The sequence below is a fragment of the Anabrus simplex genome, chromosome 2 (assembly GCF_040414725.1).
Source record: "Anabrus simplex isolate iqAnaSimp1 chromosome 2, ASM4041472v1, whole genome shotgun sequence".
NCBI lineage: Eukaryota > Metazoa > Arthropoda > Insecta > Orthoptera > Tettigoniidae > Anabrus > Anabrus simplex.
Window position 1 is genome coordinate 200,441,788 of NC_090266.1, and position 25,944 is coordinate 200,467,731.

Consider the following 25,944-nt stretch of genomic DNA (forward strand, 5'->3'; position numbering starts at 1 on the left):
AAATCAAATCAAATCAAATCAAATCAAATCAAATCAAATCAAATCAAATCAAATCAAATCAAATCAAATCAAATCAAATCAAATCAAATCAAATCAAATCAAATCAAATCAAATCAAATCAAATCAAATCAAATCAAATCAAATCAAATCAAATCAAATCAAATCAAATCAAATCAAATCAAATCAAATCAAATCAAATCAAATCAAATCAAATCAAATCAAATCAAATCAAATCAAATCAAATCAAATCAAATCACCATGAAGCTCTAACATTTGAATACTATGCTAGATTGCGATCCTGCAGTTAGCAGCACCGAACCAATTGCCACAATGTGCAAACTGGGTAGTCACCCGAAAAATATGTACTGTTCAGCAAATTCCTATGGCGACGATGGGACAGAAAAGTGCTAGGATTGGGAATGAAGCGGCCGTGGCCTTAATTATGGTACATCCCCAGCATTTGCCCGGTGTAAAAATGGGGAACCACGGAAAACCATCTTCAGGGATGCCGACAGTGGGGTTCGAACCCACTATCTTTCGAACGCTAGATACTGGCCTCACTTAAGCGACTGCAGCTATCGAGCTCGGTAATTATAATGCAAATCTCTTCTGATTTTTTGGACACCCAGAAGTATACATTTTAATTGTCCCAGGATTTGGGATAGTATTACACATTATTAGACTGGAAAGTGAAGAAAAGGAAGCCTTTGGTACACTTGTTATAAATTATGCTATAATAGCAATTGGTCTCCTAGGGTTTGTAGTATGGGCTCGTACTTACTGTAGGAATGGATGTAGACACGCCTGCTTCAGCTACTATGGTTGTTGCTGTCCCTACGGGAAACAAAATTTGCAGCTAACTAGCAACTCCTCACGGAACTCAATTAACCTACAGCCCGCCCATACTCTGCGTATTAGGATTTATCTTTCTTTTCACTATTTGTGGATTAACCGGAGTAGTATTACCTAACACTTTAACTGATATTATCATACATGACACATACTATGTTGTTGCACTCTTTTACTATACATTATGTGTAGGAAGAGTATTTGCTAATATGGCTGGATTTATTCAAAGATACTTTTATTACAGGGCTAACGTTAAAACCTAAATGAATTAAAATACAATTAACAACTATGTTCGCGGGTGAAAATTTAACATTCTCTTATCTATCAACATCTCTTCTGATCTAGGGGTTATTTTCTTGCTACTTGGGCAGATGAGAGTGTACACTATATAGGGTTTTAGGGGTATACGTGCAGATATTTTTTGTACCAATAGGGAACGATGTGACGAACCACTATACAGAATGTTAGGGGTATACGTGCAGATATTTTCCTAGTCGGCAAAGAAAAATAAATCTCACAATATATGCTACGTAATTTTTGCCTTGTTCTATTAGTTTTCGCATAACTGAGCCCAATATTTCAGGGCCTAATGTGTTTTGAACGGCCGTAGCAGGATACGCCGGTAATGTCATTCTGTCCACGCGTAGTGGTAGTACAGTATCAGAGTATAGGGCTTGTTGAAACTGTTTCTAATCGCAGGCCAACACATGTTGTTGCGCACTTCCCCTACAGGCTTGGCAAGTAAGGGAGGTTGACTCACGAGCCAGGCCACTTGCTGTACTCGAAACCCGGTCTAGGGTACTGTGTGAAAAGTACACAGAATCCTTACAGCGACGTCGAAGATTCGTACCAGCACATACATGCGAATCAAGTGTTGTGTAGTTGTGTGTGATTTATAAGACGCCAATCTCAGTACTCAGTGATCCAAGCTGACAAAATGAAAGGAAATAGTTAATGAGTACATGAAAAATAGGCACAACATTTCTGTGCTGTTATTGCGACAGTGTACGAAGAATTTCTAACAATAGACAATGCGAGTTCTCTATGCTTATTCATAAAATTTTCAGGTCAATGAAATGACGGGGCACACTAAAAGAAAAGGCTATAAGTATTCAGTGAAATTGTTATTAATGAGGCAAATTTCAAAAACCGTGGTTGCATCCATGCATGAACATTGCTCGAAGGAGAAAGAGCTACTGTGGAATTGCCGCTGGGTATTTGTAATAGAAGTCTTCTTCTTCTTCTTAATCTGTTTACCTTCCAGGGTTGGTTTTCCCTCGGACTCAGCGAGGGATCTCACCTCTACCGCCTAAAGGGCAGTGTCCTGGAGCATGAGATATTGGGTCGGGGGATACAACTGGGGAGAATGACCAGTACCTCGCCCAGGCGGCCTCACCTACTATGCTGAACAGGGACCTTGCGGGGGGGATGGGAAGACTGGAAATGATAGACAAGGAAGAGGGAAGGAAGCGGCCGTGGTCTTAAGCTAGGTACCATCCCGGCATTTGCCTGGAGGAGAAGTGGAAACCACGGAAAACCATTTCCAGAATGGCTGAGGTGGGAATCGAACCCACCTCTACTCATTTGACCTCCCGCGGCTGATTGGACGCCGTTCCAGCCCTTGTACCTCTTTTCGAATTTCGCAGCAGAGCCGGGAATCGAACCTGGACCTACTAACCCCTACACCACAGAGGCGGACAGAAGGCTAATTATTGGACAATAAGTGTCGATATGTAAAATGATGACTGTAATTGATCCGTTTAATTAGAACTTCCGTAATAATAATGTTACTACTACTACTACTACTACTACTACTAATAATAATAATAATAATAATGTCTTTACATTCCACTAACTAATTTCCACGGTTTTTGGAGACACTCAGGTGCCATAACTTTTTACCGCAGTACTTCCTTAATGCAAGTAAATCTACAGACACAAGACTGGCGCATTTGAGCACCTTCAAATACCATCGAACTGAGCCGCCATCGAACCTGCCAAGGTGGGATCAGAAGACCAGCGCTCTATCGTCTGAGCCACTCTGACCGGCATTAGAGCTTAGAGTAAGTTGGTCGTGCGGTTAGGGGAGCGCAGCTGTGAGTCAGCATTCTGGAGATAGTGGGTTCGAACTCCCTTGTCGGAAGCCGGGAAGATGGTGTTCCGTGGTTTCCCATTTTCACTCCAAGGGACATCCCAGGACTGTGCCTTTATTAAGGCCTCGAACGTTTCCTTCCCACTTATATCCCTTTTCCCTCCCTTTTTCGCCGTAAGACCTATTTGTGTCGGTGCGACATAAAACAATTATCGGTAATTTCGGAGACATGTCCGCAATTATAAGATTAATACTAATTAGGAACTGTTGACAGTTCACTACTTTCCTTAGTGTTTTCTGACAGTTTAGGAGCTACGAAGTATGAGTGGGGTGATTAACTTTTATTTTCATAATATTTAGTAATAATAGACCAACACAGTTATAATAATAATAATAATAATAATAATAATAATAATAATAATAATAATAATAATAATAACAATAATAATAATGCTAGTGGCTTTACGTCGCACCGACACAGATAGGTCTAATGGCGACGATGGGATAGGAAAGGCCTAGGAGTTGGAAGGAAGCGGCCGTGTCCTTAATTTAAGGTAAAGCTCCAGCATTTGCCAGGTGTGAAAATGGGAACCAACCAAGGAAAACCATCTTCAGGGCTGCCGACTGTGGGATTCGGATCCACTATCTCGCGGATGCAAGCTCACAGTCGCGTGCTCCTAACCGTACGGCCAACTCACCCGGTAATAATAACAATAATAATAATAATAATAATAATAGTAATAATAATAATAATAATAATAATAATGTTTACGTCCCAATCAAGACGCGCAGTGTCGGAATTTTGTCCACAGGTATTCTTTAACTTGCCAGTAAATCTACCGATCAGATGCGGACGTATTTGTGCACCTTCAAATACCACGCGACTGAGCCAGGATCGAGCCTGCTAAGTTCATGAAACCAGTGCTTGAACCGTCTGAGCCACTCAGCCTGTCAACGCTTATTTTGATACGTTTAATAGGCACTGCAAAAGCAGCAGTAAGCTTGAATGCTTTAATTTACCATTAAACATATTCTTTTCGTTTGGAAGCACGAAAGGAAGGTACGGTTAACTTATTTATTTTTATAACATGTCCCTTATCGGAATGAAGCAAAACGTTCGAAGTGCTTTGACAATTCAATTCTGATACTGCTCACTTGGAAATCCTATCCCATGCATTCTTTCGTTGACGTAAGAAACTTTGTTTACGTACACGTCAACACGCTTTTGCCTAGCAGAATAACCGGACATCTTATAGGTTTTGTGTTTGAGCTATGTTATGCACTATAACTATTACAAAATCAATAAATGAAGTCCGGGGTGTTTCTGCATATGGCGAGTTGGTCTCCCAAAAATCCATGATAATGAAATCACACTGTGGGCGAATATTCAACGTAAGCAGTTTGACAAAAGCACTAGACGTGTCGCGTGCCGTTTCGGTTGTCTGCTGTTCCTAGCGACGGGAATGTGGTTGGACGGGTTCCGCCCCTTCATGAAACCGGACTAGAGGTATGAGCTGCCTGCCTGACCTTCACCTGAATAACAGCTGTCAGAGAGGCGAATTATCGTCCGTACTAGTATGCGAGTTACTTCGTAGTTGTTGTTGTAGTATTATTTGAATAATGTCGGTGTATGAAAACCACGAATACCATGATGTGCTGCAATTGTATCGTGTGGCAGAACAGAATACGAGTCGTGCTCCATGAAGCTATCGGGAAAGTCTTTCCAACAGACAGGTACCAACTCCAGCATCGATACGTGCTGTAGGCTACTGCAGCGTGTTCGCGGTACAGGCTGTGTTACAACACGCTAAGAAAAGTCTGGGCCTGAACTGCCACGTGTAATCCTAGACGCGGAAGAAGTTATCCTGGCAAATGGTATACGATGATCCCGGGTGCCTTACGCGTAGTATAACACGTGTCGTTGGTATACCACCTTGGACGATACGTAGGACGCTGCATGAAGAGCGAATGCACCCTGACCACATACAACGGGTGCAGTGTCCTTCACCAGCTGATTACAATTCTTTTTACAAGTTGATGTACGTCGCCACGACACAGATAGGTCTTACGGCAACAGATATATCTAACGGCTAGGATCGGGAAGGAAGCAACCGTGGTCTAAATTAAGGAACAGCCCCAGCATTTTCCTGATGTGAACATGACAAACCACGGAAAACCATCTTTAGGGCTGCCGACAGAGGGTTTCGAAGCCACTATACCCCGAATACTGGATACTGGCCGAAGTTAGCGACTGGTGCTTCCAAGCTCGGTGATGATTTAAGAGGGGATTTCTGCCGCTGGTTAATTGATCAAGCACGCAATCCAGAATTTCTGTCAAGTGTATTAGTGACAATCTTTACACAAGGAGTGTTTAATATTTACATAACTCACTCATGGGCTGTGGTACATCCCCTCTGAGCATATCAAGGCAACTTTTAGCACCGGCTCTCAATTAATATCTGGACGGATGCAGTAGGAGGTCGGCTAATTTGACCAATCGTCTTTTAATTAGCGTTATTTTGCTTTACGTCCCACTAACTACATTTACCGTTTTCTGAGACGCTGAGGTGCCGAAATTTAATACTGGAGAAGTTCACTTTCGTGCCAGAATTTCTACGACACGAGGCTGATATATTTGTGCCCCATCAAATATCATCAGTCTGAGCCAAGATTGAACCCGTCAAGTTGCAGGTCGGAAGGTCAGGGCCTCAACCGTCTCAGATACTCAGACCGGTACCAATTACTTTACTTGCATAAATTTGATCGGTGTAGCTTTCCTTATGACGACGATGGGACAAGAAAGGGCTAGTATCGGGAAGGATGCGACCGTGGCCATCATGAAGTTACAGCCCCAGCATTTGCCTGGTGTGAAGATGGCAAATCTCGGAAAACCATGTTTAGGGCTGCCGACAGAGGGGTTCGAACCCGCTATATCCCACTCATGAGCTGTGGAACACCCCATTCAGTAGGACAAGGCAATTTCCAGCACCAGTTCTGAAATAATATCTGGATGGGTGTAGTTGGAGGTCGGTTACATGGACTAATCATCTTTTTATTAATGTTATCTTGCTCCTGTAGATACAATACGTTGCTGGAGCTCTCGGATGACGTGTCGCTTCGACTAAGCCGAACCACGTGGATTTTACATGATGGTGCAGACATTTTCTCAACGGTGGACAGGAAGATGTGGAACTAACAGCTGACCAGCCAGATCTCATGACCTTATTCAAATGGATTTTTATGTCTGGGGTACATGAAAAACAAAGTATATCGAACTCAGGTAACCACCTCGGATGCCCTCCGTGAACGTATTTTTTAAGCAGCAGAGGATATTCTGAACAACACTGGAGTCTTGGCTCGAATGCGTCGCAACTGGATTCGGAGAAGTGAAGCCTACAGAGAAGCCCAGGGTGGTCACGTGAACAATTGATACAAGTTTCACTTCGGTATGTCAGATGTTATGCTATTTCTACAACATAATGGCTTGGGAGTACAGTACACAATCGATATAGTATTTTGAGACTCGATAGTTCGATATTCTCATAAATCCGAGCAGGGGAATTGATGTATCGGTAACAAAAGTTATAAATCGAGAGTTTCAGTGCGCGAGTGCCTTGTACGTGGCGAAAGCTGAACACAACACACGGAAGACGTGCTTGTTAAAATGCTATACATTGACCTTGAACGCAGTTCCTCTTTCCTACCCTTCACGTGGTTTGGATTCATTACGTGTGTTCGAGCAGTTTATATTTTGTTTTTATTCACTATGAGGTAAAACAGAAGAAACTTCGCGTTTTAAGGGCCGATGATCTAAAAGCAGCAATCATCATCACCATCATCATCTTCACCATCATCATTATCACATTGAAAAATTCAATAAAATGCCTGTTTATAATCATTGCTACTGAAATAGGAACTATAAGTTAACATTTAACTGAAGAAGGTTGCCTAGAGCGTTTCTTTTAATTTACAAAAGACAATATAATATTTATCTTAGTGCAAGGCAATCTGTATGTTTTTTCAAAACTGTTGTGTTGTAATGTTTAACATAGATACATTTTTCGTGTACACAGGCGGTTTCGTGTACGTTCGTAAATCCGTGCTTTTCTCTTCGAGATAGTCTTGTTACCGTCCACCTGGAATTACGGAGCTCCTACTGTACGAGTATGTTAGTTCATTCTTTTCTACAACAGAGTGTTACTATTACGACTTCAGTTCCTACGACCACGCCACTCATGTCTGTGTCACTAATGTGAGCCATGTTCGACTTTTTCCTGCTTGACTATGTGGCTCTCGTTACCATCTTCTTCTTCTTATTCATATTCTTCTACTGATGCGGTATGTCTTAACAGATGTATTCCACCGGCATCATCTTAACACGCAGTAGCGTAATCTGCTGCGATCTTTTAATAGCACCGTCATAGTAAAATGTAGGATGCAGTTGTGGCGGAATCCTCTTAGATAGTTCGACATCTGTGAATTGTGTATAATTTGATAACTCATCTTGTACTCATGAAAGTGACCGTCGGCCTGGCGTTCAGGATAACAGCTACATGTTTCCCACGTGTAACCTTTTTTAAGTTTATCAGATTTGTTGATGTGTATGTTTGATGTTTGTACAAAGAACCTGTTTTGTCACACTTTGTCCTCTCGCGCTAACCACAATACCAGGTTACAGCTGACTCATCGCCAAGAGCTGTAACTGGTTCTCGTCTTACGCATAGTAATCTGTAGTTAACTACTGCGACGGATATTGCCTCACATGACGTACATTTCATCTTGTTTCCTCCTAAACCACGCATATTTTACTATTTGCTTCCACGCCTTTCAGCTCTTAATGATCTGATAGTAAAACTAATAATAATAATAAGAAGAAGAATTGCTTTACGTCCCACAAAATATTGTTACGGTTTTCGGAGACACTGAGGTGCCGGAATTTATTCCCGCAAGAGTTCTTTCAGTAAATCTACCGACACGAGGCTGACGTATTTGAACACCTTCAAATACCACCGGACTGGGCCAGGTTCGAATCTGCAAAGTTGGAGTCCAAATGCCGGCACCTTTAATTTATTTAGTTGTATAACATGTCCATTATTCGTTTGAAAAAAACGTTCGATGTGCTTTGGTAATTCAATTCCGATGGAACTCATTTGGACATCATATCCCATGCATGCCTTCGTTGGCGTAAGGTACTGCCTTCTTTCTTCTACCTTTACGCAATGCTAAACGGGGATCGTACCGTATTTCACCCTCCGGCGCGCATATCCCAATCAATAATTGTATCACACGCTCGTACGGGTCCCGCACCGACACAGGTTTCAGGTCATTTCCATACTTACTGGACCAAAGGGCTGACGAACACAGATATCCCAATCCCCTAAAGGACGTAACAGCAAATGAACCAGTATTAACGCTAACAATTCGATACAACTCCAGGGTCCGAAACCGATGACTAGGGTTGTCTGAAGTCCCTAAGACGTAAACTAAATACTAACAACAACAAAACCAGTCTGACGAGAATGTAACGTAACATGGTATTCACTGGTAGCAGCCTTCAGCTGTTATCGTAGTTCAGTTGCTCGAAAAACATAAAACCAGTTTGGCAAGTACATTACGTAACATCTCGTTGCATTGCATAGGTAGCGTTCAGCTGTTACAGTAGTACATTTGCTCTTAAACATAAACAGAAACCAGTTTGGCACGGATGGCGCGTGACTTGCCTGTTATCAAAGGAAAGCTATTCATTCACAAGATCAAGGCATACTACTTATTCTAAAAACTTCGTATCCCTTTGCTCTCGAAAATAACTTTCGAGGATTACTAAAAGTTTGATATATAGTGGTTCGTCACATCGTTCTATAGTGCTACAAGAAATATCTGCACGTATACTCCTAACACCCCGTATATCAAAGTTTTAGTAGTCCTCGGAAGTTCTTTTCGAGAGCAAAGGGTACGATGTTTTTAGACTAGGTAATACGTCTTCTTGTTGTGAATGAATAGTTTCGCGCCATCCGTGCCAAACTGGTTTCCTTTTATGTTTAAGAGCAAATGTACTACTGTAACATCTGAACGCTACCGATGCAATGCCACGAGATGTTATGTAACATACTAGCCAAACTTGTTTTGAGTTTAAGAGCAACTGAACTACCATAACAGCTGAAGGCTGCTACTAGGGTATGCCATGTTACGTAACATTCTCGCCAGGCTGGTATTGTGGTTGTTAGTATTTTGTTTCCAACTTAGGGGCTTCAGACAACCCTGATCATCGGTTTCCGACCCTGGAGATGTATCGCATTGTCAGCGATGATAATTATTATTTTGCTGTCACGTCCTTTAGGGGACTGGGATATGTATGGTCATCAGCCCCATGGTCTATTGAGTATGGAAATGGCCGGAAAACCTGTATCGCTGCGGGATCTGTACGAGCGTGTGTTATAATTATTGGAGCGTAAGGTTGAGATAGACGCGCCGGGACGTAAAATACGCTACGATCCCCGTTGTGTATTGCGTAAAGGTAGAAGAACGAGTTGACGTGTATGTAAACAAAGTTCTTAATCTCTACGAAAGCATGCATGGGATAGCATGTCCAAATGAGTAGTATCGGAATTGAATTATAGAAGCACATCGAACGTTTTGTTTCAAACGAATAATGGACATGTTATACAACTAAATAAATTAAACGTACCTACATTTCGTGATCCCTGCCGGGCTGAGTGGCTCAGACGGTTGAGGTGCTGGCCTTTTGAAGGTGCTTACATACGTCAGCCTCGTGTTGGTAGATTTACTGGCACGTGAAAAGAACTTCTGTGGGACTAAATTCCAACACCACAGCGTCTCCGGAAACCGTAAAAGTAGTTAGTGGGACGTAAAGCAAGTATTATTATTATTATTATTATTATTATTATTATTATTATTATTATTATTATTATTATTATTATTGACTACTCGCCAATGTCTGCCCAGAACATAATTCTCATCGTTTATAACCATAATGTCCTAAATGTGCGGCTCCATGGCTAAATGGTTAGCATGCTCCGTAAACTGTGAGAATTATTTAGTGGAACGTAAAGATATAATAATAATAATAATAATAATAATAATAATAATAATAATAATAATAATAATTATTATTATTATTATTAGTAATAGGAGTTGTTTGTAGTAGTAATATTATTATTACGGCAGCTCTAATTAAACGGGGCGATATGTCAAACACGTTTTGAATTATATTTCATTTCATATGTTTCCAGCAAAATTGGAATGATGGGCTGAAATCAATTAAAATCGAACTGTGTATGAGTTCTTCACAATATGGGCGTCTAAAATATTTTTGGTGATGTTGAATTATTTCTGTGATAAAGAAATTACGCTTGGGCAGTAGTAATATTGTGTTCCAAGTCACCGTTGTCTGGTAGATTGCTCCAAGTTAATTTTTGGGTATTTTGATGTAAATGTTTGGTAAATGATTTTGATCTTATGACCATTTCGAATTTGGTGAAACGTTATGTGTTGTTTGTAAAATATTACATATTGTACCATGGTTATTTCTTTCCCGACTAGCAAAATATCTGCACGTATACACCTATATATTTTTCTCTGGGGCAATTGAGGTAGAAGATAGCACTGGAGCAGAAAGAAGTATTCATGTAGGGCAAATATAGAACCTGGTGTGAAGAAATATTACGAAACAGTTTAGTTGATCGAAAAAAGTGTTCATTTCCCCTTCCTCCTGCCTGGCACTGGCGTATACTGAGGGCTACCAAGGCTATCAGTGAATCCCATACCTCAAATGCGAACGATGGAAATCTAAAGCATATTATAATATAAGCATTTGACACATTATTCCATTTACAAACCTTGAAAGCAATTAGAAAAAAAAACGCCGCACGTATTTCTGAGAACAAGGTTTCGGAGACTGATATTTCAGCCCAGAGTCTCTCCCCTTCCCCTCGACTCACGACACGCGGCTTGCTGCTGTATGCCTGATAGGCGCGTACCGAGGAGGTTAGGTGTGCTAGGCTTCGGTCCGTCAGATTGCCACTGCTAACTATCAACCATGCGTTACTCATCGCATATAATTCCTCACCCCATCCTTCTGACTTAATTATGTAGATAACAGATTGCTGGTATTTCACTCCCGTTTACTTATACATCCTTGTAGGAAGACACTGCAAGGCTGCATGTTATAGGAGAAATATAGTTTTATTCTTATAGGTTGATCTGCTAAAATGTAATGCAATCCTTCAGGTGTAGTGTTTTCGCTTGTTGGTTTAAACTGAACACATGATCATGGGTCGGTCACCAACAGTGATCTCCTGAGGAAGCCAGTTAACTGGTGAATGATGGGTACGACCGCTGTAAAATTGGACATTTTTATTTAATAATAATAATAATAATAATAATAATAATAATAATAATAATAATAATAATAATAATAGTGCATGACACCTGTATAGGCTTGGTGTTGACCTAATGAGAATAAAATGAATGACGAAGACGTCATAAACACCTAGTCCCCAAGCCAGGAGAATTAACAGTTTGAGGGGGTTGATTCTGAAAATTGAAGCGGGGCCATTCGACCAAAGGCAAACATTCTATCCATTTAGCCACAAAGCCGGACTTCAATTTGCTAAACCTTAGGCTACCATCTCTACTGATCAGGTGTTCAGTATTGGCAGTGGCAGCGTCCAGGACAATAGCTTGTGAAGCAGCCTTGGCAACACAGCAGGCTTCCTCGTTGGCTATTGGATGCAGCTCAAAACGCTTAAACTTGAGGTTCACTAAACCAACTATCGAAAAGGGGTAACCTAAGTCTAGTGGTAGCCCACGTCTTGGACTCAGCATACGCCACTGCTGCCTGGCATGGGCTTATGGAACAATTTGTCAGGGTCCAACCGTGGGAAGGATAATGGTTTAAATACAATATCTGCGCAGTGTATTCGTGGTTCCAAAATGTAGAAAGATCTTTCCGGTGAAATATTTGAAACAAAAATGGGAACAATTCAAAAAGGAACCCGAATCGTTTTCAAAGAAGTCATACAGAAATTTCAGATATTAGTGGAAAGCACGTTAACGAAAATTTGGATTGTTGGCTTGAAAGTAGGCTTATTCTATTCTCGTCTAGACTACTTCCTTAAAAACTTTGCGCTCTCATTGAAGAGAAGGGTGAATGATTTCACCAAAATGTCGAAGTAATGGAACGCAGAAACATCCACAGGGTTGTAGACTACTATTGGATGTTGCGTAGAGAACAGGCAGTGGATAGGTCCTACAAGAGGAAAATCATCAGAAGGAAATTTGGAAGAAGTGAGAAAAAGGCATTATCGGGATTAGTTAAAGTAAGTGTAGGTGGGAATGGTCTTCTGGCATAAAAACAAAGCGAACAAGTGGCTGTGCGGGTTTGGGTCACGTAGTTACCAGTTTGCATTCAGGAAATAGTTGGTTCGAACCCCACTGTCAGCAGCCTTGCAGGTGTTTTGCCGTGGTTTCCATTTTCTTTCCAGAAAATGCTGGGGCTGTTCCTTAATTAAAGCCACAGTCCCTTCCTTCCCACTCCAAGCACTTTCCTATCCCATCATGCCGTAAGACCTGTCTGTGTCTGTGCGGCGTAAAGTAGATAGTAAAACGAAGCACAGAAACATGTATATAAACATTTTTAGTTTGCTTTTGCGAATGTAGGCTTCCCCATTAGTATACGGAGTGTTAGGGGTATACGTGCAGATATTAAGCTAGTCGGCAAAGAAAAATACATGTCACAATATATGCCATGTACTTTTAACCTTGTCCTATTAGTTTTCCCATAACTAAGCCAAATATTTCAGGACCTACTGTGTTTTGAACGGCCGTAGCAGGATACGCCGGCTATGTCATTCTGTCCACGCGTAGTGGAAGTACAGTAGCAGAGTATAGGGCTTGTTGAACCTGTTTCTTATCGCAGGCCAACACATGTTGTTGCGCACTTCCCCTAAAGGCTTGGCAAGGAGGAGAAGTTGATTCACGTGTCAGGCCACTTGCTGTACACGAAAACCGGTCTTGGGTATTCTGTGTGAAAAGTACACAGAATCCTTACAGTGACGTCGAAGATCCGTACCAGCACACGCATGCGAATCAAGTGCAGTGCAGTTGTGTGTGATTTATAAGACGTCAATGGCATTACTCAGTGATCGAAGCTGACAAAGTAAAAGGAAATAGTTAATAAGTAAATGAAAAATAGGCGCAACATTTCTGCGATGTTATTGCGACAGTCTACGATGAATCTCTGACAATAGACAATGCGAGTTGTCTATGCTTATTCATAAACTTTTCAGGTCAATGAAAGGACGGTGGACTCTGAAAGAAAAGGCTATAAGTATTCAGTGAAATCGTTATTAATGAGACAAATTTCAAAAACCGTAGTTGCATCCATGTGTGAACATTGCTCGAAGGAAAAAGAACTAATGTGGAATTCCCGCCGGGCATTTGTAATAGAAGGCTTATTCTTCTTTTCCCTAATATGTTTACTCTCCAGGGTTGGTTTTTCCCTGGGACTCAGCAAGGGATACCACCTCTACCGCCTCAAGGGCAGTGTCGTGGAGCGTGAGCCATTGGGTTGGGGATACAACTGGGGAGAATGACCAGTACCTCGCCCAAGCAGCCTCACCTGCTATGCTGAACAGGGGCCTTGCCGGGGGATGGGATGATTGGAAGGGATAGACAAGGAAGAGGGAAGGAATAGGCCTTGGCCTTAAGTTAGGTACCATCCCGGCATTTGCCTGGAGAAGTAGGAAACGAAGGGAAACCACTTTCAGAATGGCTGAGGTGGGAATCGAACCACCTCTACTCATTTGACCTCCCGAGGCTTAGTGGACCCCGTTCCAGCCCTCGTACCAATTTTCAAATTTCGTGGCAGAGCTGAAAATCGAACCCGTACTTTCGGGGGATGGCAGCTAATCACACTAACCACTACACCACAGAGGCGGACAGAAGACTTATTACTGAACAGTAAGTGGCGATAGGTAAAATGATGACTGTAATGGACCCGTTTAATTAGAACTTCTGTAATAATAATGTTACTTCTACTACTACTACTACTACTAATAATAATGTCTTTACGTGCCACTATCTAATTTTCACGGTTTTCGGAGACGCCAAATTGCCAGAATCTTTTACCGCAGTATTTTTTAATGCAAGTAAATCTACAGACACGAGAATGGCGTATTTGAGCACCTTCAAATACTACCGAAATGAGCCGCTATCGAACCTGCCAAGGTGGGATCAGAAGACTAGCGCTCCATAGTCCGAGCTACTCAGACCGGCATTAAAGCTTAGAGTTAGTTGGTCGTGCGGTTAAGGGCGCGCAGCTGTGAGCTTGCATTCTGGTGATAGTGGGTTCAAACTCCACTATCGGCAGCCGGGGAGATGGTTTTCCGTACTTCCCCATTTTGACATCAGGGAAATTCTGGGACTGTACCTTTATTAAGGCCTCGAACGCTTCCTTTCCACTTGTATCCCTTTTCTCTCCCATTGTCGCCGTAGGACCAATTTGTGTTGGTGCGACGTAAAACAATTTGTAAGTACTTATTTCGGCAATTTCGGACATATGTCTGCAAATATAAGTTTAATAATATTTCGGACTTGTTAAAAGTTCACTATTTTCTTTAGTGTTTTCTGTCAGATTACGAGCTACGAAGTTTGAGTGGGGCGATTAACTTTTATTTTCATAATAGTTAGTAATAATAGACTAACACAGTTCGTATCGTATCGTATCGTAATCTGTTTACCATCCAGGGACGGTTTTTCCCTCGAATCAGCGAGGGATCCCACCTCTACCACCTCAAGTACAGTGTCCTGGAGCTTCAGACTGTGGGTCGGGGGATATAAATGGGGAGAATGACCAGTACCTTGCCCAGGCGGCCTCACCTGCTATGCTGAACAGGGGCCCAGCGGGGGGATGGGAAGATAGGAAGGGATAGACAAGGAAGAAGGAAGAAAGCGGCCGTGGCCTTAAGATGGGTACCACCCCGGCATTTGTCTGGAGGAGAAGTGGGAAACCACAGAAAAAACTTCCAGGATAGCTGAGGTGGGAATCGAACCCACCTCCTCTCAGTTGACCTCCCGAGGCTGAGTGGACCCCGTTCCAGCCCTCGTACTACATTTCAAATTCCATGGCAGAGCCGGGAATCGAACCCGGGCCTCTGGGGGTGGAAGGTAATCAAACTAACCCCTACACCACAGAGGCGGCTAACACAGTTATTATTATAATATTGATAGCGGCTTTACGACGGACCGAGCTCGGTAACTGCAGTCGCTTTAGTGCGGCCAGTATCCAGTATTCGGGTGATAGTGGGATCGAACCCCACTGTCGGCAGCCCTGAATATGGTTTTCGTGGTTTCCCACTTTCGCACCAAGCAAATTCTGGGTCTGTACCTTAATTAAGGCCACGGGCAATTCCATCCTACTCCTAGGCCTTTCCTGTCCCATCGTCGCCGTAAGACGTATCTGTGTCAGTGCGACGTTAAGCAACTAGCAAGAAAAGGCTTTACGACGGGTGCAAGCTGAAAGCCGCACGCTGCTAATCGCACGGCCAACTCGCCCAATAATAATAATAATAATAATAATAATAATAATAATAATAATAATAATAATAATAATAATAATAATAATAAATGTTTACGTGCCAATGGAGAAGCCCGGGGTCGGAATTTTGCCCACAGGTATACTTTAACGTGCGTGTAATTCTACCGATCTGAAGCGGACGTATTTGAGCACCTTCAAATACCAGCGGGCTGAGCCTGGGTCGAGCCTGCTAAGTTCATGAAACCAGTGCTTGAACAGTCTGAGCCACTCAATCCTGGCAACGTTTATTTTGATACGTTTAATAGGCACTGCAAATGCAGCAGTAAGCTAGAATGCTTTAATTTACCATTAAACATGTTCTTTTCGTTTGGAAGCACGATAGGAGGGCACGTTTAATTAATTTATTTTTATAACATGTCCGTTATTGGTATGAAGCACTACGTTCGATGTGCTTTGACAATTCAATTCCGATACTACTCACTTGGAAATCCTATCCCATGCATTCTTGCCTTGACGTAAGAAACATTATTTACGCACACGTCAACACGGTGTGTTTCTGCATACAGCGAATTGGTGTTCCAAAAACCCATGATATGGACATCACACTGTGGGAGAATATTCCACGTAAGCAGCTCGACAAAAGCACTAGACCTGTCACGTGCCGGTTTGGTTTTCTGCTGTTCCTAACGACGGGGATGTGGTTGGACGGGTTCCCTCCCCCTACATGAAACCGGACTAGAGGTGTGAGCTGTCTGTCTGACCTTGACCTGAATAACAGCTGTCCGAGCGGCGAATTATCGTTCGTACTAGTACGCGAGTTACTTCGTAGTAGTAGCATCAGTAGCAGTAATAGTATTTGAATAATGCCAGTGTATGAATACCACGAATCGTGTATCGTGTGGCAGAACAGAACACGGGTCGCCCTCCATGAATCTATGGGAAAGGCTTCCCAACAGGCGGGTGCTGAATCCAGCAAAAAATACTTGCTGTACTGCAGCGTATTCGCGATACAGGTTGTTTTACATCACGCTTTCAAAAGTGATGGAATGAACGGCCACGTGTAATCCTAGACGCGGAAGAAGACATCCCGACAATAGTAATCGATGATCCCGGGCGCCGTACGCGTAGTATAACACGTGCCGTTGGTATACCAACTTGGACCACACGTAGGACACTGCATGAAGAGCGAGTGCATCCTGACCACATTCAACGGGTGCAGTGTCTTTCACAGATGATTACCATTTTTGCGAGTTGATGTACGTCACCACGGCACAGATAGGTATTACGGCGACAACGGGACAGGAAAGGGCTAGGATCGTGAAAAAGCAGCCGTGGCCTTAATTCAGGAACAGCCCCAGCATTTGGCTGGTGTGAAGATGGCAAACCACGGAAACCGACTTTAGGGCTGCCGAGGGAGGGGTTCGAACCCATTATATCCCACCCATGAGCTGTGGAACATCCCCATTCAGTAAAAGAAGGCAATTTCCAGCACCGGTTCTGAGCTAATACCTGGATGCGTGTAGTAGGAGGTCGGTTACGTGGACTGATCATCTTTTTATTAATGTTACCATGCTCCCGTAAATACAGTACCTTACTGGAGCTTTCAGAGGACATTTCGCTTCGACAACGCAAAATCACGCGGATTTTACACGATGGTGCAGGCATTTCCTCAACGGTGGACAGGAAGATGTGGAACTATCAATTGGCCAGCCAGATCTCCAGACCTTATTCCCATGGATTTTTATGTCTGGGGGGACATGAAACACAAAGTATATCGAATTGTAGTAACCACTTCGGATGACTTCCGTGAACGTACTGTTTGAGCCTGGTGTCTTGGCTCGAATGCGCCGCAACTGGATTCGGAGAAGTGAAGCCTGCTGAGAAGCCCAGGGTGATCACTTTGAACAATTGCTACGAGTTTTACTTCGGTATGTCAGATGTTACGCCATTTCTACAACGTAATGGCTTGGGAGTACAGTACAGAATCGATATAGTATTTTGAGTCTCGATAGTTCGATATTCTCATAAATCCGAGCAGGGAAATTGTTTTACCGGTAACAAAAATTATAAATCGAGAGTTTCAGTTCGCGAGTGCCTTGCACGTGGCGAAAGCTGAACACAGCACACGGAAGACGTGCTTTTTAAAACGCTAGACATTGACCTTGAACTCAGTTCGGCAGTTTCTCAATCCTACCTTGCACGTGGTTTTGGTTTATTACGTGTGTTGGAGCAATTTCTATTTTGTTTCTTATTCACTACGAGTTAAAGCAGAAGACACTTTGCGTTTTTAAGGGCTGATGACCTTAAAACAGCAATCATCATCATCATTATCACATATACAAAATTCAATGAAATGCTTGTTTTATATTCATCACTACTGAAATAGGAACTATTAGTTAACATTTAACTTAAGAAGTTTGCCTAGAGTGTTTTGTTCATTTACAAAAGAAAGTTTAAAATTTCTTTTAGTGTACTACGTAAGGCAATCTGTGTGTTTGTGTTTTTTAAACTGTTGTACTGTAATGTTTAACATAGGTACATTTTTGTACACAGGCGTTTTCGTGTACGTTCGTAAATCCGTGCTTTCTCATTCGAGATAGTCTTGTTACCGTTCACCTGGAATTACGACTCGTTGGCTGAACGGTCAGCGTACTGGCCTTCGTTTCAGAGGGTCCCGGGTTCGATTTCCGGCCGGGTCGGGGATTTTAACCTTAATTGGTTAATTCCAATGGCACGGGGGCTGGGTGTATGTGTTGTCTTCATCATCATTTCATCCTCATTACGACGCGCAGGTCACCTATGGCGAGCCGAACCCGTCCTGGGATATCCCGGCACTAAAAGCCATACGACATTTCATTTCATTTATCTGGAATTACGGAGCCCCTACTGTATGTTAGTTCATTATTTTCTACAACAGAGTGTTACTACTGCGACTGTAGTTCCTACGACCACGCCACTCTTATGTCTGTGTCACTAATGTGCGCCTTGTTCGGGTCTGTCCTGCTTGACTATGTGGCTCTCGTTGTATTCCAGTCCAGACGTCGCAAATATCATAATGGGTTGAGCAGGCCATTAGTCTCGGCTTGATGGCCGGAATGCGGTGATGCAGAATTTCAGTAAGTCGATCTACAATTTTTCTTTCGTATGATAACATATTCATTCGGATTCAGTCCTTTCCTTTCAATTAATGTAACTTGTAAATATCGGTTTTAGTGTGATTTATTTATATGCCTTTCGCATATGAAGTTGTTTTTAATTTAAATTAAGCAGTACTTGGGGCTGACAATCCTTTCTGTGTGTTTTATTTAGGTTTGTATAGTTTGGTATGAAGGAAATCTAGCTTAGAATTCTGTATCCTGTGTGTATTTTCTTCCAAGTTCATTTAAATATCACGCGACAGACCAAACTAAAGTCAAGGACATTATATACGATGTGACTGGGACACATGATCATGGCGAGAAACGCCTTATGCCTTAGTAGTGCCGTGGAGTTGAATAGATAGATGAATTGCGAGGCATTTAATTGAGAGGCTGAGAAGGCCCAGGATACGAACCTGTGTACTGTTATGCGAAGCGCCGTGAGTGCGGCTGGAGATGTTAAGGTAGTCATGATAGCTAATTCGAGTGTTGATGTTAAAAGGGAGGTCCGGAGGTGGCCTATACGTATACAATATATTGCCGCATAGATGAATCGCGAAGGAAATATTTATGTACCTTTCGCTTTTGCTTGAAGCAGGAAACCAATGGTTTCGACAGTCACGCAGGCTAGCTTCGTATTGTATGGAACGGCAGATAGAAAAGGCAGCGCCCAGAGTGTAGAAATACGGAGTCCCGTTATGTTGTCCTTGAGCAAAGGGAGAGTTTTGTCAACTGTTAAATAATATCGCTAGATATGTCCATTCATTCCTGCTCGCCAGCTGACAGCTTGTTTTGTAAACACGAGCCACGTCAAGAGGGCGTGCATACACACATTTCGAAGTCCCGAAATGCTGCAGTATATCGTGCCAGGCGATATGCAAGTGTACATGTACATATTTCCTTTCAGGCTTTCGGTTGTGTTATATTTGTGTGATTATGCCCTTGATTGTTATGTGTTTGTGTATAGGATCAACGTTGTCTAATGTGGGCTTTGGCAGCACGGGCTGTGTTTTCTATCGAGGATGGAAGTTCTGTCTTCTTTTTTGCATACTGCCGATCCGTATTTTAGCTTCTGTGTTATGTTGGGATTAATTGCTGTCAGTCCCATGGCTGATGTAGTGTATTTGTGTACCAACCTTTGCGGATTACTTGCATAGGTAATTATGGGGCGCAGCAATGCGCATGGTATATGTTTATCGGCATTTTGTTTATATACATTTCCGTACGGCTTTGCCGTTTGTAGATCGACTTTAATTTACTTGATTTTACTTTGTTCTACGTATTTCAATCTTAATCTGCATAAACATAAACCCAGTGCTCATCCACTTAAAGGACAATTTAATATGGGTCTTCTACCTATCACCGAAGGGTCACGCTTCGTGATACCAATGTGTATATTACAGTGTATAATTCATGGATTTCGAGTGTTGATTGAGATATTTACCATACCACTTTTGATTCTATTAAAGGTTTTGGGTTTAATTTAATCGCTGACTTCTCATTTAAAGTAAATCTTATGTGCTTACCCTGTCCTCTTTTTGATGTTAATATTCTAGATGGATTTGCATCCAATTTTCTTATTACCGGACAACGCACCCATCTCTCCGCTGAAGCTATGCGTAGGCAAATGGACGGGATAAGGTACATTACTGCGGCCTTGGTGTGCCTGGATTTCAATCGGGCCTTCGATACCGTGTGGCATCCAAGTCTCCTGTTTAAATTACGGCATCTTCCACTTCCAACTTCCATCACCCGCTTTCTTAACAATTATCTCAAATCCCGTACCGCTCGGATTATCATTCATGGTACATGTTCCGATTCCTTCCCTATTTCCGCCGGAGTTCCACAGGGCAAGCCGATTTTCCCCTGTTATATGTGCTATTTACCCATGATATCCCTCATCCCAACTCACCTCTTCGTCTTTATCAGTTTGCTGATGACCTAGCCGTCTTAGCTCTTTCTACTACTGCTCCTACACTAACATTAAAACTCCAAGAATTCCATGATAGTTTTCAATTGTGGCTTAACTCTTGGCATATTTCCATTACCTCTACTAAAACTCAATTTGTTGTCTTTCGTAAAATGTCCCGTTTATGTTGTCCGCGTTACCGAGTCCCACTGACACTTATAATACACCCCTTCAGGAAACTAATCTGATGATCTATCTAGGCATTCAAATTCAAAATATCCTTAAATGGAATCATCACCTTAACACTGTGTACAAAACCACCCTTTCCGACTTTCGTGCACTGCGCATGGTTTCCGGCCATACGTGTGGTCTTAAACCTCCCAACTCCTTAACATTTACAAGTCGTTTAGCGATCGATTATCACAAACGCTTCCCTTAGTTTGATAACTGCTGACAGGAACAATACAGAGACTAACTTAAACAGATATGCCCTCCGTATTGTACTCCACCTTCCTTTTGATACTTCCTCTGCCAATTTTCAACCCCTTTACTTCTTTCCCACCATATTAGAATGTTTACATTCTTTACGCCTTAAACTCCGTCAGTAATCCACTTATCACTGAAGCTCTTACCCTTTCCCTCCTCGCTTCGGCAGTGCTCCACAACGCCGCCACTCCCTCCACCTCCCACTTGTTTCTCCCTGGTATTACTTAGCTTCTTCCGTACTTGGCGCCACAGATTTAGGTATAACACTTTATTGTGCAATTATGTGCTCCTGGGCAGAGTGGTGCCATGCCACAACATCGCAGTTTGGTGTTAATTCTACTTATTTTATTCTTATCTATTTGTTTTATTCTTTTATTTATTATTCTGTTATTGTACTTTCTCTTATTATTATTATTATTATTATTATTATTATTATTATTATTATTATTATTATTATTATTATTATTATTATTATTATTAATCCTTGTCTACTCACTAACTCTACGTTAATATACACATGCTATGATTAAGACTCAGGTATCCAATTTGACACGTATATCCCGTATGATTATCTTTCTTCTGTTTTTGTTATTAATTTAACATGATGGTTAATAGTTAGTCGTTAGGCTTCTCCCTTAGGAAACAAAGTTACGTGAAATTGCCTATAGGTGGAGGCGCAAGCATTCAAGTATTGTGGAGTAACACAGTGGTAGAAATACGGACTAGTGGTGAACGTTCGCACCTTTGGAGTAGATAAAACATCAGCACTCGTGAACATGCAGCCACGGTTTAAAAGCCTGGAAGACATCATCTTTCCATTAGATGATGACCGTGGAAGCCTACTTCATCATCATTGTTGTTAGGACCAGCTCCTTTGCTGAACGGTCAGCGTCCTGACCTTAGGTCCTCGAGGCCCCGCGTTCGATTCTCGGTCGGTTCGAGGGATTTTAAACAGCCAATTCCCTTGGCTCGGGGACTGGACTTTTGTGCTACACGCAACACTCCTGCAACTCGAATACCATACACACAACACTCGTCAACCACACAAAAAACGCATGTTTCCTACACATAGGAGATGCTTCCCCCCCCCCCTGTTGGAGTATTTGTCTTAACATTTCTCAGGAACAATTTTGTAAATGTAAGTCGTTCTGCTGAGTATTCAGGCCTCAAATTTAATTTTACCGCAAACATTCAGCAGCTATACAATCAACTTCCACATTTTTGGCTTAGGTGAGTGTGTGTTTTATCCTTTTGGCCTGATTTTATGTTTATTTTCTCTCGAAACGAGTGAATATTTACGGGGAATATGCTATATTAATGTTGTACATTGTAAAAATGTAATATTTGAAATTCATCACCAGGCTTTACGAGCCACCACTTAATCTGCCTGATCATGATACATTCTTGAAGGATTTGGATAATATGAAGGACAGAAATAAAAACAGAAAATTTATCAATCACCACTGATCTGCATTTAAGGCAGTCGCCCAGGTGGCAGATTCCCTATCTGCTGTTTTCGTAGCCTTTTCTTAAATGATAGCAAAGAAATTGGAAATTTATTGATCGTCTCCCTTGGTAAGTTATTCCAATCCCTAACTCCCCTTCCTATAAACGAATATTTGCCCCAATATGTCATCTTGAATTCCAACTTTATCTTCATATTGTGATCTTTCCTACTTTAAAAGACACCACTCAAACTTATTTATCTACTGATGTCCTCCCATGCCGTCTCTCCACTGACAGCTCGGAACATACCACTTAGTCGAGCAGCTCGTTTTCTTTTTCCCATGTCTTCCCAGCCCAAACTTTGCAACATTTTTGTAACGCTACTCTTTTATAGGAAATCACCCAGAACAAATCGAGCTGCTTTTCTTTGGATTTTTTTAGTACCTGAATCAAGTAATCCTGGGTGAGGGTCCCATACACTGGAACCATACTCTAGTTGGGGTCTCACCAGAGGCAAATATGCTCTCTCTTTTACAACCCTACTACAACCCCTAAATACCCTCATAACCATGTGCAGAGATCTGTACCCTTTATTTACAATCATATTTATGTGATTACCCCAATGAAGATCTTTCCTTATATTAATACCTAGGTATTTACAATGATCCCCAAACGGAACTTCCACCCCATGAACGCAGTAATTAAAACTGAGAGGACTTTTCCTATTTGTGAAACTCACAACCTGACTTTTATCCCCGTTTATCATCATACCATTGCCCACCGTCCTTCTCATAATACTATTGAGGTCACCCTGCAGCCGCTCACAATCTTGTAACTTATTTATTACTCTGTACAGAATAACATCATCTGTAAAAGGCCTTATCTCTGATTCCACTTCTTTACACATATCATTGATATATATAAGAAAACATAAAGGTCCAATAATACTTCCTTGAGGAATTCCCCTCTTAATTATTACAGGGTGAGATAAAGCTTCGCCTACGCTAATTCTCGGAGTTCAATTTTCCCGAAATATAGCCACCCATTCAGTCACTCTTTTGTCAAGTCCAATGGCACTGATTTTTGCCAGTAGTCTCCCATGATCTACCCTTTCAAATGCCTTAGACAGGTCAATCTCGATACAGTCCAATCGACCTTATTTTCCTTTGTTTCTGTTTATTCATGTAAACGCAGGACAATTTAATTCTTTGTCCCTGATTCACACAGTTTGTGATATTTGAATGCATTGCTTCAGTTTGAACAATATATTGTTTATTAAAGGACCGAGTTGTTTCTGTTATACCGCTACAATGTTTTATTTCAGTATAGAGAGCCAAGTCAGTTCAGAGTTTTAGTATGTACATTTTAACATACGGAACTTTGTTACACGTTGGAGTATTGTCTGCATGGAGTGTAATTGCATAAGAAGCTCGATTGTTCACAGCATACCGTAGTTTAGTGAAATGACGTGGGCTTTAGGGTTAAAATAATCTAACCTTTGTAATTCATTGGTGCAGCTGCTGTATACAGTACAGAGGAGTTAATTCTGTTTACATTTCCATTACGTAATACACCATTATGAAGGTAGAGCGCATTTCTGTACAGTTGTCTGGTATACCGATGGAGCTGCGAAACACACGCTCAAGTGCTCCTCTACCGAGTCATGGCCTTTCGAAAGGGATATCTCAATCAGTTGTTATTCAACTCTCTGCTTCATCTCTTCAGTTTCCTTTAGTATTTCCCTAATTGTATGATATTAATCCGGGCTTTACTTGTTTCTTTAGTGAACGTGCTAATTGACGAGTTCGTTCACAGATTGCTTCAATTGAGTTTAATAATCAGAGTTAGGAAGTAATCCAGTAAAAATAATTGGATTACTTGTAATGATTACATTCTTAGTAATTTTTACTTGTAATCGTAAATTTTTATAAAATGCAACTTTTACTTGCAATTTACTTCTTGAAACAAAATTGTAATCGTTACATTCTAGTAGACTAATTGATATAAATCGCTGAAAGCAGAAACGGGGCAAAATAAATGAGAATTACTTTTTCAGTTCGACTACAGCAGAACTAACGGCTTCACTAGTTCTGGATTACTGTTATTAATTATTTAAAGGTCCGCCTTGTCAATACAATTCTTCTCGATAATGTTGTGATATGGACAGTAGGCAATGGTATGTTGATAAACTGGGTTAAAAGTCAGGTTGTGGGTTTCTCAAATAGGAAAGGTCCTCTCAGTTTTAATTACTGCGTTGATAGGATGAAAGTTCCTTTTGGGGATCAATGTAAGTACCTATATGTTAACATAAGGAAAGATCTTCATTGGGGTAATCACATAAATATGATTGTAAGTAAATGGTACAGATCTCTGCATATGGTTATATGGGTATTTAGGGGTTGTAGGAAGGATATAAAGGAGAGGGCATGTAAGTCTCTGGTATTACCACAATTAGAGTATGGTTCCAATGTATGGGACCCTCACCAGGATTACTTGATTCATAAACTGGGGAAAATCGAAAGAAAAGCAGCTCGATTTGTTCTGGGTGATTTTCGACAAAAGAGTAGCGTTACAAAAATGTTACACACTTTAGGCTGGGAAGATTTGGAGAAAGGAGACGAGCTACTCGACTAAGTGGTATGTTCCGAGCTGTCAGCGGACAGATGGCGTGGGATGACATCAGTAGACGAATAAGTTTGAGTGGCAAGCATTATTGGCAGTCATACAAATTTTAGTGAAAAATGGAAGGGTATGTATAGGTATTTTAAGGCAGAAACAGGTTCCAAGAAGGACATTCCAGGAATAATTAATGAACAAGGGGAGTGTGTATGTGAGGATCTTCAAAAGGCAGACGTATTCAGTCAGCAGTATGTAAAGATTGTTGGTTACAAGGATAATGTCGAGATAGAGGAAGAGACTAAGGCCAAAGAAGTAATAAAATTTACATATGATAACAATGGCATTTACAATAAGATACAAAAGTTGAAAACTAGAAAAGCGGCTGGAATTGATCAGATTTCTGGGGATATACTGCACCCGCCTATCGAGCGGTCAGTGCCAAGTTCTCCCGGTAACTCAATTTCTTCTCAGGGTATTCTATCTATCGCTCATAAAATCTGTGATTTTATATGGGTTTGTTTTTTACGTAGTTTCGGAAGAGACTCGGTCTGTTGAGATGCACATCATGGGAATACCTATACGCTCAAGTAAGGACCTGTGGCCGAAAACCTCAAAAAGAATCTCTTTCTTTTTGTCAAACTCATCAATTACTTATATCTACAAAACTTATTAGCTAACTTACAAACTAGCCGTTACCCAAAAGGAATTCAAAACAAAGGCACTTTCTAAAAGAAAAATATAAGAAAATTTATTGAATAAATCATGTTCAATGTAAGTTAATGTGAATTCTGGGTAGAATTTTCTTAATAATATTTAAGCATAAAGGATTAGAGTCAGCGCTGGCTCAAAT

General features: G+C 41.4%; 1 protein-coding gene across 1 annotated transcript in view; it reads right to left on the reverse strand.

Moving 5' to 3' along the window:
• LOC136862743 (zinc carboxypeptidase) overlaps window positions 1-25,944 on the reverse strand; it is a 138,836-nt gene that overhangs the window by 94,363 nt on the left and 18,529 nt on the right. The gene's annotated exons all lie outside the window — the stretch shown is intronic.